Raw genomic sequence first — 14753 nt, forward strand, 5'->3', positions numbered from 1 at the left:
TTTCTGGCTACTTACAATATTTCTTCTTTGACCTGGGAGCTCTGGAATTTGATTATAATATTCCCGAAAGTTTTCATTTGGGGATATTTTTCAGGAAGTCTTTGGTGGATTCTTTCAATTTCTATTTTACTCTATGGTTATAGAATATCAGGGTGGTTTTCCTTGATAACTTCTTGAAACATGATGTCTAGGCTCTTTTCTTTTTTTTATCATGGCTTTTAGGTAGTCCAATACTTTTTAGATTATCTCTCCTGGAACTATTTTCCCGATCAGTTATTTTTCCAATTAAATATTTCACATAGACTTCTTTTTTTTTTTTTTTTTTTTTTTTTGCAGGGGGACAGATGTCTTTATTAGAAAAATAAAACCCAGTGGGCAGGAGGGGAGCTGGGGCCGGCCTCAGCGGATGCCCTGGTGGATGAGGCTGCTCTTGGCTGCACTCGCCTTCTCGCGCTCCCGCTGTTGCGCAGGGTCCAGCTCGAAGCAGTGCCATAAGCGCAGGGCTTCATCAGCAGCAGCTGAGGCAACTGTGCAGCCGTCAGGGCTCATGGTCAGGCTCAAGACCCCGGCTGTGTGACCTTTGAGCTCAGCCACCTTGGCCATGCTCAGGTACTTCCAGATGACCAGCTGGTTCTGGGCAAAGCCATGGCCAGAGATGAGTTCTTTATAGTGTGGGGACCAGAGGATGGCACACACCTGGGACTGGGCATCCACCGCACTGAGACATGCTCCTGAGCAAACGTTCCAGATCCGGATGTGCCGGTCACTGGTGCCGCCTCCAGTGGCCAGCACATTAGACTGCCACAGACACCATGCCACAGCCTTGACTGCACCCACATGCTGAGTGAAGGTCTGCAAGGGACCCCAGCCCCCATCACTCGGGGCACTGGGCCACACATTCACCAAGTTGTCATTGCCGCCACTCGCCAGGTATCCGCCATCAGGGGCCCAGCGTAGGCCACACACTTCCTGGCTGTGTCCACTCAGTGTGGCCACGTGGTGCTCAGCCACTCGGACATCATGGTGATGGACGTGGCCAGACCGAGACCCACTGGAAAGGATGTAGCTGTTCCAGGCCAGGGCACCCACACGTGCTGTGTGGCTGCTCATGTTTCGAAACCTCTTCTGCTTCTGGACATCCCACAGCTGAACCTCTGCACTGCTGGTGCCCACGGCCAGGTAGTTTCCCTCCTTGATCCAGGCCACGGAGGACACGTAGTCCCCTGGGCGCTCTGTCTGCAGCAGCTGGAGGATCTCCCCTGAGCCTGCGTTCCACAGGTACACAGACGTGCCCAGAGCCACAGCCAGCACATTGCCACAGCTCCAGTCCATGAAGCTCAGGTAGTAGTCATTTCGAATTTCAGGGGCATCTAGGATACGGTCAGGGAGGGAGGGGATAAAGCAGCAGGTCTTCTTCCTGCGGGAACCTGGGGTGGCCTTCTGACTGTACAGCACCTGAAGGCTGTTCTGATAGCCCTCGGGGGCATTCTGGGGCTTCCCACTGAGCCAGAGGATCTTGGCTTCTTCCACATCAAAACCATTTAGATTCAAGGACCAGGCTTTCTGCTGCTCCTTCCTGGTGGGGGTGTGGTTGACTGGCTGATTCTCCGTGCTCAGCAGGAAGCTAGCCGCCTCCATCTGGGATGTACTTCGATGGGGGATGTAGCGATCCCCGCCTGCCTTGCTGGGGGTGCTTTGTGTCTTGGGACCAGATTTGCCAGGAGTCCGGCCTGGCGTTCTTCCGGGGCTGTGCGATTGGTTGGCCATGTGCATTGGGGGGGGGGGGGGGGGCCCAGGGGTTTCCTTGGCTTTGCGCTGCCAACGAGCAGGGAGTGCAGATCATTCTCAAATACAAACTGTGCCATGGTGCCGGATCTCCTCCAGGTCTCGCCTCGCCCTCTGCCGCCTCTACCTCCTCCACTGCCTGCGCCTTCACATAGACTTCTGTTTTTTTTTTCCCCACTCCTTTTTTAAAAAACTAATTTGTTTGTTTCCTTTTAGTTTATAGGATTCAATTCCACAATTCCTTGAGTTTCATATTTTTGTCCCCCTCCTTCCCCTCCCCCCATGGCAGCATATAGTCATACTTTCCCACTCTTTTCAGTTAGTTTTATTGTTTCTTGATTTCTCAAAAAGACATTAACTTCCATTTGCTCAATTCTAATTTTTAAGGAATTATTTTCTTCAGGGAGCATTCTTACCCTCCTTTTATATTTGGCCAATTCTACTTTTTAAGGGTTTTATTTTTCTTCAATAAATTTTTGTACTTCTTTTTCCCTTTGGCCAATTTGATTTTTTAAGTCATTCTTCTTCTCATTGTGTTTTTGTAGTTCTTTTACCATTTGGCATAGTCTGCTTTTTAAGGTATTATTTTCTTTAGTACTTTTTTATGTGTCTTCTTTTCCATGCTGTTGACTTGTTTTTTGTGATTTTCTTACTACTCGAATTTTTCTTCCCAATTTTTCCTCTATTTCTCTACTTGATTTTCAAAATTCTTTTTGAACTCTTCCATGGCGTGAGATCAATTCATATTTTTTCTAAGAGGTTTTAGATGTAGGGACTTTTACTTTGTTGACTTCTTCTGAGTATATGTTTTGACCTTCCTTGTCACCAAAGTAACTTTCTATGGTCATAAATTTTTGCTGTTATTTGCTGCTGTTTCCAGTCTATTACTTGACTTTTAACTCTTTGTTAAAGTAAGGTTCTGCTTCCAGGGTGGAATGTGTACTTTTCCAAGCTTCAGGGGTTTTATACAGCTATTTTCTGATACTTCTAGGAACATAGAAGTTTTCGGTTCTTCCTATGTAGTATGATCTAAAGGGAGGTGTTTACTCTTCTCCTAGTTCATGCTCTAGTCTGTGAGTAACCACTTGCAATTTTTTCTGCCCTAGAACTATGAGGAGGGTCCCCATTCCACAGTGGCTACAAGCTCTGGTGGGCTAGTGTTCCTCCTCACTCTTGGACTGCCACCCAGAACTGTGACCCAGATCCAAGTAAAGGCAAAGCAATAGAGTCCTGCTTCAATGTCAACAAAGAGATCTCTGTAATAGCCTTCTGACCAGTGTTCAACCCTCTTACCATAGGTGGATTATGAGCTCCAGAAGCTACCATTGCTGCTGCTGATTCAGTAGCTCCCAAAGTCTGCTCCTGCTCTGCTGGGACCAGTGCTCTGCTGGTACAGCCCATGTTGCACTAAGCGCCACCCTCACACAGGTATGAAAGACTTTTGATGCCAACCTTCCAAGTTGTCTTGGGCAAGAAGATTGTTTCACTCCCTTAATGGTCTCTGCCATTTTAGAATTTGTTTAGAGTCCTTATTCACAGGCATTTGGAGGGATTTTGGGGAAAGCTTAGATGAGTTCTGGCCTTTACCATTTTGGCTCTTTCTCCCTCTTGGCACTCTTTCTAAGGCTGCCTGGTTTTTCTCATATCCCCTACCATACAGTGTGAGGAGAAAGAGTTGGAATACTCCCTGACTCTTATTTCCATTTTCAGAGTCCCTCTGTCACTATCACTCAACAACTATGTCTTTCTTTTAAATTTTCTCCAGTCTATCCAGATCCTTCTTGGTTTCATCTATAGACTTCCTAATCTTTTTTTCCCCTCCTCTATAAGTTCAATATCTTGTTCATATGTTTTTTTCTCCACTGCAGTCCCTGACCTCTTCAAACAACACATCCTCACAGTTGACATTACTCATTTTTTTAGCTCTCACAATATTTGTCTCTAATCAGACTCAACCAGGTAAAAGCCAAGTAACAGTTATGTGTTTATACCTTAGAAATCATCATTTCTACCTTAATTAAAATTGCCCGTTATATATTTTAATTATAGCTCTATTTGTAGGTTGACTTTGTCCTGAACTCTAGGATGCCTATCCCACTGCAATAGAAATGTATTTTTTTAGCCTAATCCATATTAAATGTATATAAATTTTGAGTAAATACACCTTTCAGTGTTAGAGAAGAACAAACATATTAGGAATCTACTTCATACCTTGATCAATTACATTTGTTCAGCTCTGGGCATCACAGTTTAGGAATTGGATTGTATCCAGCAAAAGCAACCAATACGGAAAAAGGTCTTAAATCATAGATGTATGAGAGTAAGATGAAGGAATTAAGCATCTTGAGGGTAGAAATTGAACAAACTTAAGGGAAATGTAATAGCTATCTCAAATACCTGAAGAATTGTCACGTGGAAAACGGATTAGATTTGTTCTGCTTTGCTTCAGAGGGAAGAGTCAAAAATGGTAGGTTAAAGTTGCAAAGAGGCAAACTTTGGTTTGGTTTCAGGAAAGATTCCCTAATGAAATTGTGTCAAAGTGGAATGAGTGGTTTAAATGTTGGGTGCCCTGCCCCTCCCCCAAAGTCTCCAAATAGTCTGGACAACCATTTGTTAAGTTTGTCATCATGAGGCTTCTTCTTCAGATATGGGCACCGGGGTCCTGTCCATCTCTGTCCTTTAATTCCTTGATACAAGGTACTTCGGTAGAGTCTGGGGAATAAAAGGACAAACACAAAAACCAAACAGTCTCTGTCCTTTAGAAGCTCACATTATCCTGAGTGGGTGGGAAGTGGATAATCCATACACACCAATCAAGTCGAATATGCGGTAAATTAAGGAGGATGAAAGCTCTAATAACTGCTGGGAGGGGTTCAGAGAAGTTTTTATGGGGGAGGGAGTGGATATGTAAATTGAACCTTGAAGGAAGATAAGTATAGAAAGAGGTTGAAGTTGGGAAAGCATGCATTCTAGGTATAAGTGATGACTTGTGTGATTACATGGAAGCCACAGATCAAATATGGACTTTGAGAAACAGTTATCAGTTTCTCTAATCTTTTGGAAAAGACTGTGATAAAGCTGGAAAATTCATTTAAATTGGAGCCAGATTATGCTGGGTTTTACATATATCTGACCACAAAATTTGTCTGCTAAAGATAATTTGTATACTAAAGAAAATAAAGAGCTACTGAAGATTTTTTTTTTTGCTTTGTTTTGGGGGGCAATTGGGGTTAACTGACTTGCCCAAGGTCACATGGCTAGTTTTTGTTTTAAGTGTCTGAGGCCAGATTTGAACTCAGGGCCTCCTGACTCCAGGGCTGGTGGTCTATTCACTGCACCACCTAGCCACCCCATTATTTTTAACAAGAAATTGACATGGTCAGATCTGTGCCTTGGAAAGATTATTTTGGCAAAGAACAGATGTAGGAAATTAAATTAATATGCTGAAAAATAATTAGCATATTCTTGTAGTATTTGTAATTTGGATTCATCTTTAACAGTTACCTTTTATCATCACATAAAAATAAAAATTGATTACATATTGCTTCAGATGAATCTAGATGAGGTTTGTTTTTAAATATGGGGGAGGAGAAAATTTTGATATCACAGACTTGCAGGAGAATTTGGAGATACAGATTAGTGGAAAAAGCATTAATCTAGTTTCTAAACTCAGTCCAACCACTGACTAGCAATGTAATCTTGGCAAAATCCATTTAATTTCTTTGTGCTTCATTTATGAAATAAAGATATCCTCATGATATCCTTTATTTAACACTCATAACTTTTCAAAGCAATGGCAATTGTGTCTAGGATTTTGCTTCTTCTTCTTCACTCCTTGCATCAAATTCACAAATAACGTCTAAGATTTTTACCTAACCCATTTTTTCCCTAATCCTAGCCAACTTGATGAGAAGAATTCACATCCATGTAGATTCTAGTGTCATTATATCAGTTTCCTTTCCTTAGGGAGTTTCGGAACTGAAATCTAGGCAAGAATGATTGCTGATCAGATTATTATTATTATTACTATATATTTAATCCATAGCTTAATTTTTTCACATGACAAAAAATTCAAGCAATGTCCCCATGGCCAGAAAGACAGGATGAGTGTCATTACAATAGTGTCATCACAATACTACACTGGAGTTGATCTAATTGACTAATATTACAGAATCATTTTAAGTGAGCAAAAGGAGAAAATCTCCCGGCATCTCTAATAATTTTCTAGGTGTATCAGTTTCATCTCAGACTAAGATTAAATAAATCTACCTATTCTCTTAGTTTTCACTGGTTTATCTGCTTGCTCAATTCCATTCACTTTCAAGTGAAGACTAGATTAAGGCTGGACAACCAGATGACTAACCAACCAACCAATCAGTCAACAAGCATTTATTAATAGTATTTAATGAGGCACTGTATTGTAGAGAGGCAAGCAGGATAAGTGAAATATGCTCTACTCCCAATGTATTTATAAGCTAATAGAGAAGACTGCTTGTTGAATAGGGCATAGAGAGGATTCTTGTTTAAAATGGACTGAACGGCCCCTTCCAATTCAGATTATGTAATCATATTAAGAATAATTTAATATCATCATAGTTACCATGGTATTTTAGAAGGAACTTTATATATATAGAAGGAACTTTAGAAAACATCTAGCTTCATTCCAGTTTTCAGTTGATCAATAAATCCATCAATAAACATTAACTAAAAGCCAGGATTAAGCTGACATTATTCCTCTATCACTTTTTATGATTCTGGCCTATCCCCAATGCTCCATTCATCTGCTAAGGGTATAGAGAGAAAGATGTCTTCAAGAGAGACAAATAATACACCCCTCAGTCCAAGGAACACAATCATGTAACAGAAATTTGTGCCTAGGTCCAAAATAATGATATAGAATCATATTTTATAAGATTAAGTCAAGAAGCTCCCCTGCTCCCTACCTCCTAAGAAAGAAGCAAATAAGATGTGTCCAGAAGAATATAATTAAGAAACTTGAATATTTTTGTAATATTATCCAAATAAGAAAATCTGTCAATTAAAAATATTTGCAGTTACAAAATATTCAACATATTTCATTTCATATGATCTACCTACCAATCCCACATATTATTGTTATTCCCATTTTATAGATGAACAAATCAAGTTTCAGCAATTTTAAGGGATTTCATAAAGGTCATTCAAGTTGAGTGTAAACTAAGTGAAGCATTTTGTTAACTCAGTGGTCATATGTGGGAATTTTTATGTTGAATTTAGATCAACAAAATTACATTGAGACTTTTCCTAATATTGGTAGGGAATGAACAGAGAAGGCAAACACTTTCTGGGTGATTGCACTTCTTTTTGTTATTTTCTATGAAATGAATGCCTATCACAAAAGCCCATCTTCAGAGCATGAATATTCACTCAATGATGCTCTTTGGCTGTGAAAAATGGAACACAAAGCTGCCAGGGATAACAAATTTGCAACCTATAATAAAAGATGAGTTGTATACAAGTATATATGAGCAGTATTCAAGCATAATGATACCATCAAGTTTGTATGACTAGAAAAGGAGGTAAGCCAGTCATGTTACAAGAGAAAGGGATAATAAGGTGACAGTCATGTGCTGGGCTGATATGCACAGAACATTAAGAGGTCTTTTGTTTGTTTTTTTTTTTTTTCATCATGTTGGCTGGATCCTCTGTGGAAGAATTATGATAGGAGCAGAAAAGAAATTGCTTAGGATCAGAAGACATGTATCAATTAGATATTAAGCACTTATTAATCCTTGGATGAAAAGTGTGCCACAATGATAAGATCACCAATCCACACAAATATTGAAGTGGGATAGAAGTCCATTATAACATGGAGTAATAGAATATGGATGATTAGAACACAGAGTGAATCAGATCCTATTAGAAATAAGAATTACATTCATGACATGAGACTTTATGAATTGCAAAGTATAGCAAATAGGCAAAGCAAGTAATATTATCATTCCCACTTCACAAATAAATAAAGTGGGAATCAGTGAGATTAAGTGACTTGTCTAAAGGCACAGAGTACATGGTGAAATAACTAGGATCTGAACTCAGGTCTTTTGACTCTGAGTTTAATTCTTTATTCCCTATAGTCTGTTATCTCTTAAGCAAGTTGTTAACAGGTTCCACTTTGTTTTTCTGATCTGTAATATTGGGAAAATAACAGGACCTACCTACAGTAGTTGTGAGGATCAAATGAGAAAAAATATGTAAAATGTTATATAATTGCTAGCTCATTTTTTAAAAATTCCCTTATACCACAAAACAATAAAAACACTTAACGCACTAAGGAAACTGGTAGCAAACTCAATATAACTAGTTAATATAGAACTAGTTTCTTCTTTCCCTTACATTCCAAAAGCTGATCTGTATTCTTCATATTGTGAAGCTGAAGGGAATGTCTGAGAGAATCATGTGAGACATTTGAGAAATGCAGGTGTGATTTTTATCTATTATCAACCACAAGAGACATGCAAATCCCCAACTTAGTTTCACTGCAGATTAAAATGAAAACCCTTGAAGTTCACCTTTTAACATGGCTCCAGATAATCTCATGTCCCTGGAAGAGAGGAGTCATGCCAACCTTAAGGTAAGATACCATCATCACAGTATAATTTCTTCATTATGCAACTGATACCCTTTCTAAGGGCGCAAGGGCAATCTGCAAATGGTTCACATCAACAATCTGGGTACAACTGAGCTTTCCTCTTGACTAGACTGTCTAGTCAAATTGTCCTAGTTTCTATCCCCCTGTACTTGAAATTCTATCTCCAATCTTTCTTCCTTTGTATAGGAGGTCCCCCACAGCTGAAATTCTCTTTCTCCTTACTTTCATCTCTTGAAATCCTCAATCCCTTCAAGATTTATTAAAATCAATTCTGCTACCTACCAGATGCTTTTCCTGCTTACCACCAATTATTAGTGGTGTTCTTCTCTTGAAATTACAGTGGTGTCCAAATTGCTTGGGATACAACAAAATAATAGATTATATGGACTTGTCCAATAAAAATTAAAACATTTTCTAAGTCTAATCTTCATTACAGGCCATAAGGTTATAATGGGGTTTCAATCAGGACAGTTAGATGTCAAGTCATTGAAACATATTTACTTACACATATTAGAAACATTTCTAGCTTCTCATGATACGAGGCATTGTGTAAGGTTGAGTTGTATTCTAACTCTATTTGGGAATTTCTATAATTGCAGAAGCATTTTATTTCTCAGTACATCACTATATTCATTAGAATTCATTAGTTCCTCAAAGGGGGCAAGATTTTTAGGCCCACTGTGAATAAAACAATTTACCCAAAACATTTTTGGGTGGCTATTTTATATGATGAAAATGCCCAGATGTTACAGACTCAGTTGGATTTCTCTTAACAATTGTTTTATAATTTTTTTTAAGCAATCAGGGTTAAGTAACTTGCTCAAGGTTACATGGCCAGTTATTTCAGGGTTTGGTGCTGAGTATCTGAGCCCGGGATTCGATCTCCAGGTCATCCCGACACTGGAGCCAGTGCTCTTACTCACTGTGCTACCTGGCCGCCCCCATCATTTTTTTTCTAATAGTTGTAGTTTAGTCTTAAAAAAAAAACATTAATTTCATCAGATAAAGATTACCTTGTTACAATCTTTGGTACTCAGTTTTTTAAAAATAATCATATATACGTTTGTGTGTATATAATGTATGTGTAGGTATATATGATTGTATATACACACATATACATACATACATATATATTCTTACCTATAATAAGCTTCATTTTTTTATAACAAAGGTTAGCAGTTGTTTATTTAATGATCTCATTATTCTTCCTACTTTAAGAAATCAACACGGCTCTTTAGAGGAATCATTATCCATCACTGCAACTTCTAGGTTCTCTAAAATTATTTGCTTGTTTTACAAAGACTGATTAATTAGAGTGTTTTGCATCAATATTTACCGTACTTTCCTTTGTGCTTTGGTGTGACCAATGTTGTTTTATTATAGCATTGAGTGATCTTTGAAATACTCTACATTCCTATACCAACAGCTACTGCAATATCTCTGAGTCATTTAAGTGGGTTCTTTAAAAACTATAACTTTGCATGTTTCCTTATACTAATAGCCATTCTTTTAAAAAAATTATGTTATTTTCAGTTCATGGAAGAAAGCAAGAATTTTCATAACATAGTGTAATATCTATTCTTAAAAACCACTGAGGGGGAAATACACACCAAAACATGAAACATGTATGGCATGTACTCAGGCATTTAATTGACAGAAAACTACAGGCGGTGAAACCAGATCAATCCAGTATCTAGTCAAGGTCAGACATTCTATGCTATCTATGTCAACAGGAGTAAATACACATGATCATCACTGTCACAAAATGAAATTACCAGATTACTGCCTGTCCTAAATATTTCACTCTTCACTCTAGTTTGCTTTTTTTTTTGCAATAATTTATCTGTATACACTATTAACTCTTAGCAGTCAGGAACTGGTTTTTAAACTTTGCATTTCTGGAACCTAGCAAAATACCTGACACTTCAGGAGCACTTAATATACATTATTAAAATTAAATTGAACAAAAATGAATAGGCATTTTGGGTCATGACTCAACAGAAAGTGTATAAAAGTAATTTTAACTAATTCAAATATTTTTCAAGGTTATACACACATGGACACACACACATACATGTATATACATATGCACACATATGTACACATATATGCATATAATATATACATAATTTTTAATATTATTTTCCCTTTCTGTTCCATTTTTGTTATTCCTTCTTGGATTTGATTATTGTCACATAGAAATGTTGTTGATTTTTTTGTTGTTGTTGTTAGGGAGAGGCAATCACGATTAAGTGACTTATGTAGAGTCACATAATTAATAAGTGTCTGAGGCCAGATACGACCTCAGGTCTGCTTGACTCCAGGACTGGTGCTTGCAGCACTGTGCCACCTAGCTGTCCCAATGCTATTGATTTTTGATTATTTAATTTGTATCCTGGAACTTGGTTAAAATGATTTCCTTAAATAGTATCTTTGCTGATATCTTAAGATATTTTTTTTTTGGCAAACCACCTTGTCATTAGCTAATAGGCATAGTTTTATTGCCTCTTTCCTTAATTTTAAACTTTTAACTTTTTCTCTTTCATATTGCTACTATTAGCATGTCTAGAAATGTAGTTAATAATGACAGGGAGAAGTTGGAATCCTGGCTTTACTCGTGCATTTGTTGGGGAAGCCTCTATTATATCTCCTTTATATACAATACTTGTTTTTGATTTCACATAGACCCTTTTTAGGATATTAAAAAGACCCTCTGTGCCTACATTTTATAGGGTTAATAAATGGCATAATTTTGTCAAATGCTTTTTCTGCATCATTAAGATAATCTTGTGATCCAGGGTGTTTTTGCTTTCAATATGATTACGTTGATTGTTTCCCTAATGCTGGACCATGTTTGCCTTTCTGGTGTTTATCCAACTTGCTTATAACGAATAATCATAATTTAAAATCTCAGAATGAGGATTGTCTCCGTGCTTCTTTCCCCCTAAATTAGGATGTTGTTGTTATTTATGCTCCTCTTCCTTTGTAAAGTTAGTCCTTTACTTTTCAATATTTTTGCTCAATTTTCTCTAAGCCAACCCTATTCCCACAGGTTCTCTAAAAATGTGACAGAGTAAAGTTCTTTTTTTTTTTTTAAAGCAATCGGGGTTAAGTAACTTGCTCAAGGTTACACGGCCAGTTATTTCTGGGTGTGGTGCTGAGTATCTGAGCCCGGATTTAATCCAGGTCATCCCAACACTGGAGCCAGTGCTCTTACTCACTGAGCCACCTGGCCTCCCCTAAGCAATTGGGGTTAAGTAACTTGCTCAAGGTTACACGGCCAGGTGTTTCTGGATGGGTGCTAAGTGTCTGAGCCCGGGATTTGATCTCCAGGTCTTCTCAACACTGGAGCCAGTGCTCTTACTCGCTGTGCTACCTGGCCACCCCTTTGCTTTTTTTTTTTTGAGGGCAATTGGGGTTAAGTGACTTGCCCAAGGTCACATGGCTAGTTTTTGTGTTAAGTGTCTGAGGCCAGATTTGAACTCTGGTCCTTCTGACTCCAGGAGTTCTGCTGCTCATTGCCACAGAATGGTGGGGTGTTGTTTAGGACAGTAGGGTGTTCTGGCAGAGAATATTTCTAAATTGACATAAATTGATTTTAATTGCTTTCACTAAGCAATACTATCATTCAAACTTTGCCTCCTCACACCATCTATGTACTTCAAAACTGCAGTTACAACTATTATTCATAGCATGATTTAGAGGTTTCTACTCTCTGAATCGAGCAGTTTCTGTTCTATCTCTTCATGTAAATAAAAATGACAAACTATGTTTTACATTTACTTTCTTAATTTGGGGGGGGGGTGGCAATGTGGGGTAGTGTATAAGGTACTGGATTCAACCCAGTTCTGGATTGAAATTTTTCCTCTGACATGGATGACTCTGAACAAACCACCTAATTTTTTTGAGCCTCAGGTAATTCCCCAAGATTATAAATTAAATGTTTCATTCTGCATAGGTGAAGGGAGTTCCCCCACTGACAAAATCACAGATCCCCAAGGTATTATTACTTCTCCCATTGCTATGTACACAATCAATAAACAGATCTTTTCAATGTTATTCTGGAAAGATATATCAAGCAGCTCTCTAGCTACAGAAGAAGCCAGAATATGGATGAATGTGTGAAACAAGGGAGCCAATTCAAGATTTGCTGCCAAAACTACTCTTTGAAAGAGTAGTTTACTTTCCCACCAAACACAGCCATACCTAGTTTTCCATTTCTTCTGCTAGTGAATCCTGTCTTATACACTGAACGATATTATCTTATTTGTGACAGCAGTCAGCACAACAGATGGTGTGGTCTTGTGTCACCAGCATTTTCAAAGCGTAAAAAAATGCAGTCAGTTAGCTATTTGCTGTGTATATCCACTGCTTCATTAATTCTGTAAGGGTAGCCCCAAACGCATAATTTCACAATGGAAAACACTGACACTTTCTCACAAGCATCATTATTCACAGTGAGTCAAGTCAGCTTGTATTTCTTGAGTCCTCAGAACTATAATAGATAGTAGGTACTATGGGGATTACAGAAGATTATGAGATTTTATTCCTGTCATTAAGAAATTTGAAATATTATTTTATAGATAAGATAGAAAATAAATCACAGGAGGACAAGAGGCAATGCTTTGATGGAATTTTGATTTTGTCATTTTGCATACTTGTTCCACTGAGGTAGACTGATATCCACTCATGACTTTCAATAATGTATGTTTTCAAATAGATCTTCCACAGTGGATCTGTCCAATGAACTGGAAACCATTTACTAGTCCTTTCATTGTCTTAGGGATACTGACCTATCACTTAGCTTCCTTTGTAGTTGTAATGACAATAAATATTTATATAGTGAACTAGAAATGAAGGCCATGACAATTCCAACAAAGAGGTTGAATTCAAACTGGGTCCTGAAGGAGGTAGGATTCAGACCCATTGAAACAGGTGGAAGATTCAGACGAATGAAACCGAATGAGCAAAGACAAGGAGATAAGAATGAAGATGGCTTGTGTTGGAACAGTAATGAATGAGACTGAGTGGAATAGAGAAATAGTGAAACAGAAACCTGGATAGTTAAGGAGAACACACCTGAAGGAGTATTTTGAATGATTAGTTGAAGAATTTTGGACTTCCTATGAGAGGTAAGAGATTTTCACCCTATAATTAATCTTAATAAGCATAGTGAGAACACAAAAACCATGTTTTGCACAGATGAGCTGGAGATAGGAGAGCCCAGGCATAGAGAGATCAATACAATCATAGTGGTTGAGTCACGAGATGATTCAAAAGTATGGAACTCCCAATGACTTCTGAAATATGCATGATTTAAATTTCTTTCTTAAAGAATCCTTATTCAGTTTGTTTTATTGTTTTTAAGTTTATCTAATTTAAAACAGTACAGCCATAATGATGTAAATGAAGAACAAATAAACAGATATGCAACAATGCTCTGGAATTATAATGACCAACACTGTCACCAAAGAACAAGTAAGAAAGTGTATTTCCCTGTTTTCTTTGACTAAGTAAGGGACTATGGGTGCAAACCATTATATAGATGGTCAGACTTGGTAGAAAAATTGGTCAATTTTATTGGACTACTTCATTCTTTTTTATGATTTCATTTACTGGATAGGGGAAGGGTAGATATATTTAGAAACAGAAGTGATTTGAAAACAATATAAAAAAAATGTCAAGGTATATCTGCTGATTCACAGAAAAGCCAGTTCAATTTGATCTGTCAAGATGCATAGCAGTCCAGGAAAATGTTTTATTTTATTTTTATCATTTTTTTGCTTTTTGGAGGGCAGGGCAATTGGGGTCAAGTGACTTGCCCAAGGTCACATGGCTAGTAAATGTTATGTTAAGTGCCTGATGCTGGATTTGAACTCAGGTCCTCCTGACTCTAAGGCTAATGCTCTATTCACTGCACCACCTAGCTGCCCCAAGGAAAATGCTTTATTAATAAAATGTTCCCTAATTTGTCATTTCCACAGGAGGGACAGAGAACAGCAAGAAAGATTGGCATACTACATTAACATAATCATAATACATCTTCTAATTAGATACAAAACATAAAAATCAACGATAATTTACCACTCTTTAATTATGTACAATATAATGAGAAATAACAAGGCCTAGTGGGCACCTTTGGAATTGGGAAGATATAGATTCAAGTCCTCCCTTTAAAATATACTAGTAGAGTTAATTTGGAAAAATCACTTAGCCTTTAAGTGCGCCAAGACAATTTTCTCTTCATATAGTTGAAGATGAACTGCTGATTTGGAGAAATTTCCACAGTTTAAGTTGCCTAGGCCAATGAGATCATGAGTCTTGACAAAAACTACTA

General features: G+C 38.0%; 1 pseudogene; it reads right to left on the reverse strand.

Annotated features, from left to right (window-relative positions):
* Nucleotides 1–304: 304 nt before the first annotated feature.
* Nucleotides 305–3186, reverse strand: LOC138172880 (cell division cycle protein 20 homolog pseudogene; annotated as a pseudogene).
* Nucleotides 3187–14753: the final 11567 nt, after the last annotated feature.

Source organism: Petaurus breviceps, unplaced genomic scaffold, assembly GCF_028583685.1.
Source record: "Petaurus breviceps papuanus isolate PSGF00001 unplaced genomic scaffold, PetGlider_PUasm1.0 551, whole genome shotgun sequence".
Lineage (NCBI taxonomy): Eukaryota > Metazoa > Chordata > Mammalia > Diprotodontia > Petauridae > Petaurus > Petaurus breviceps.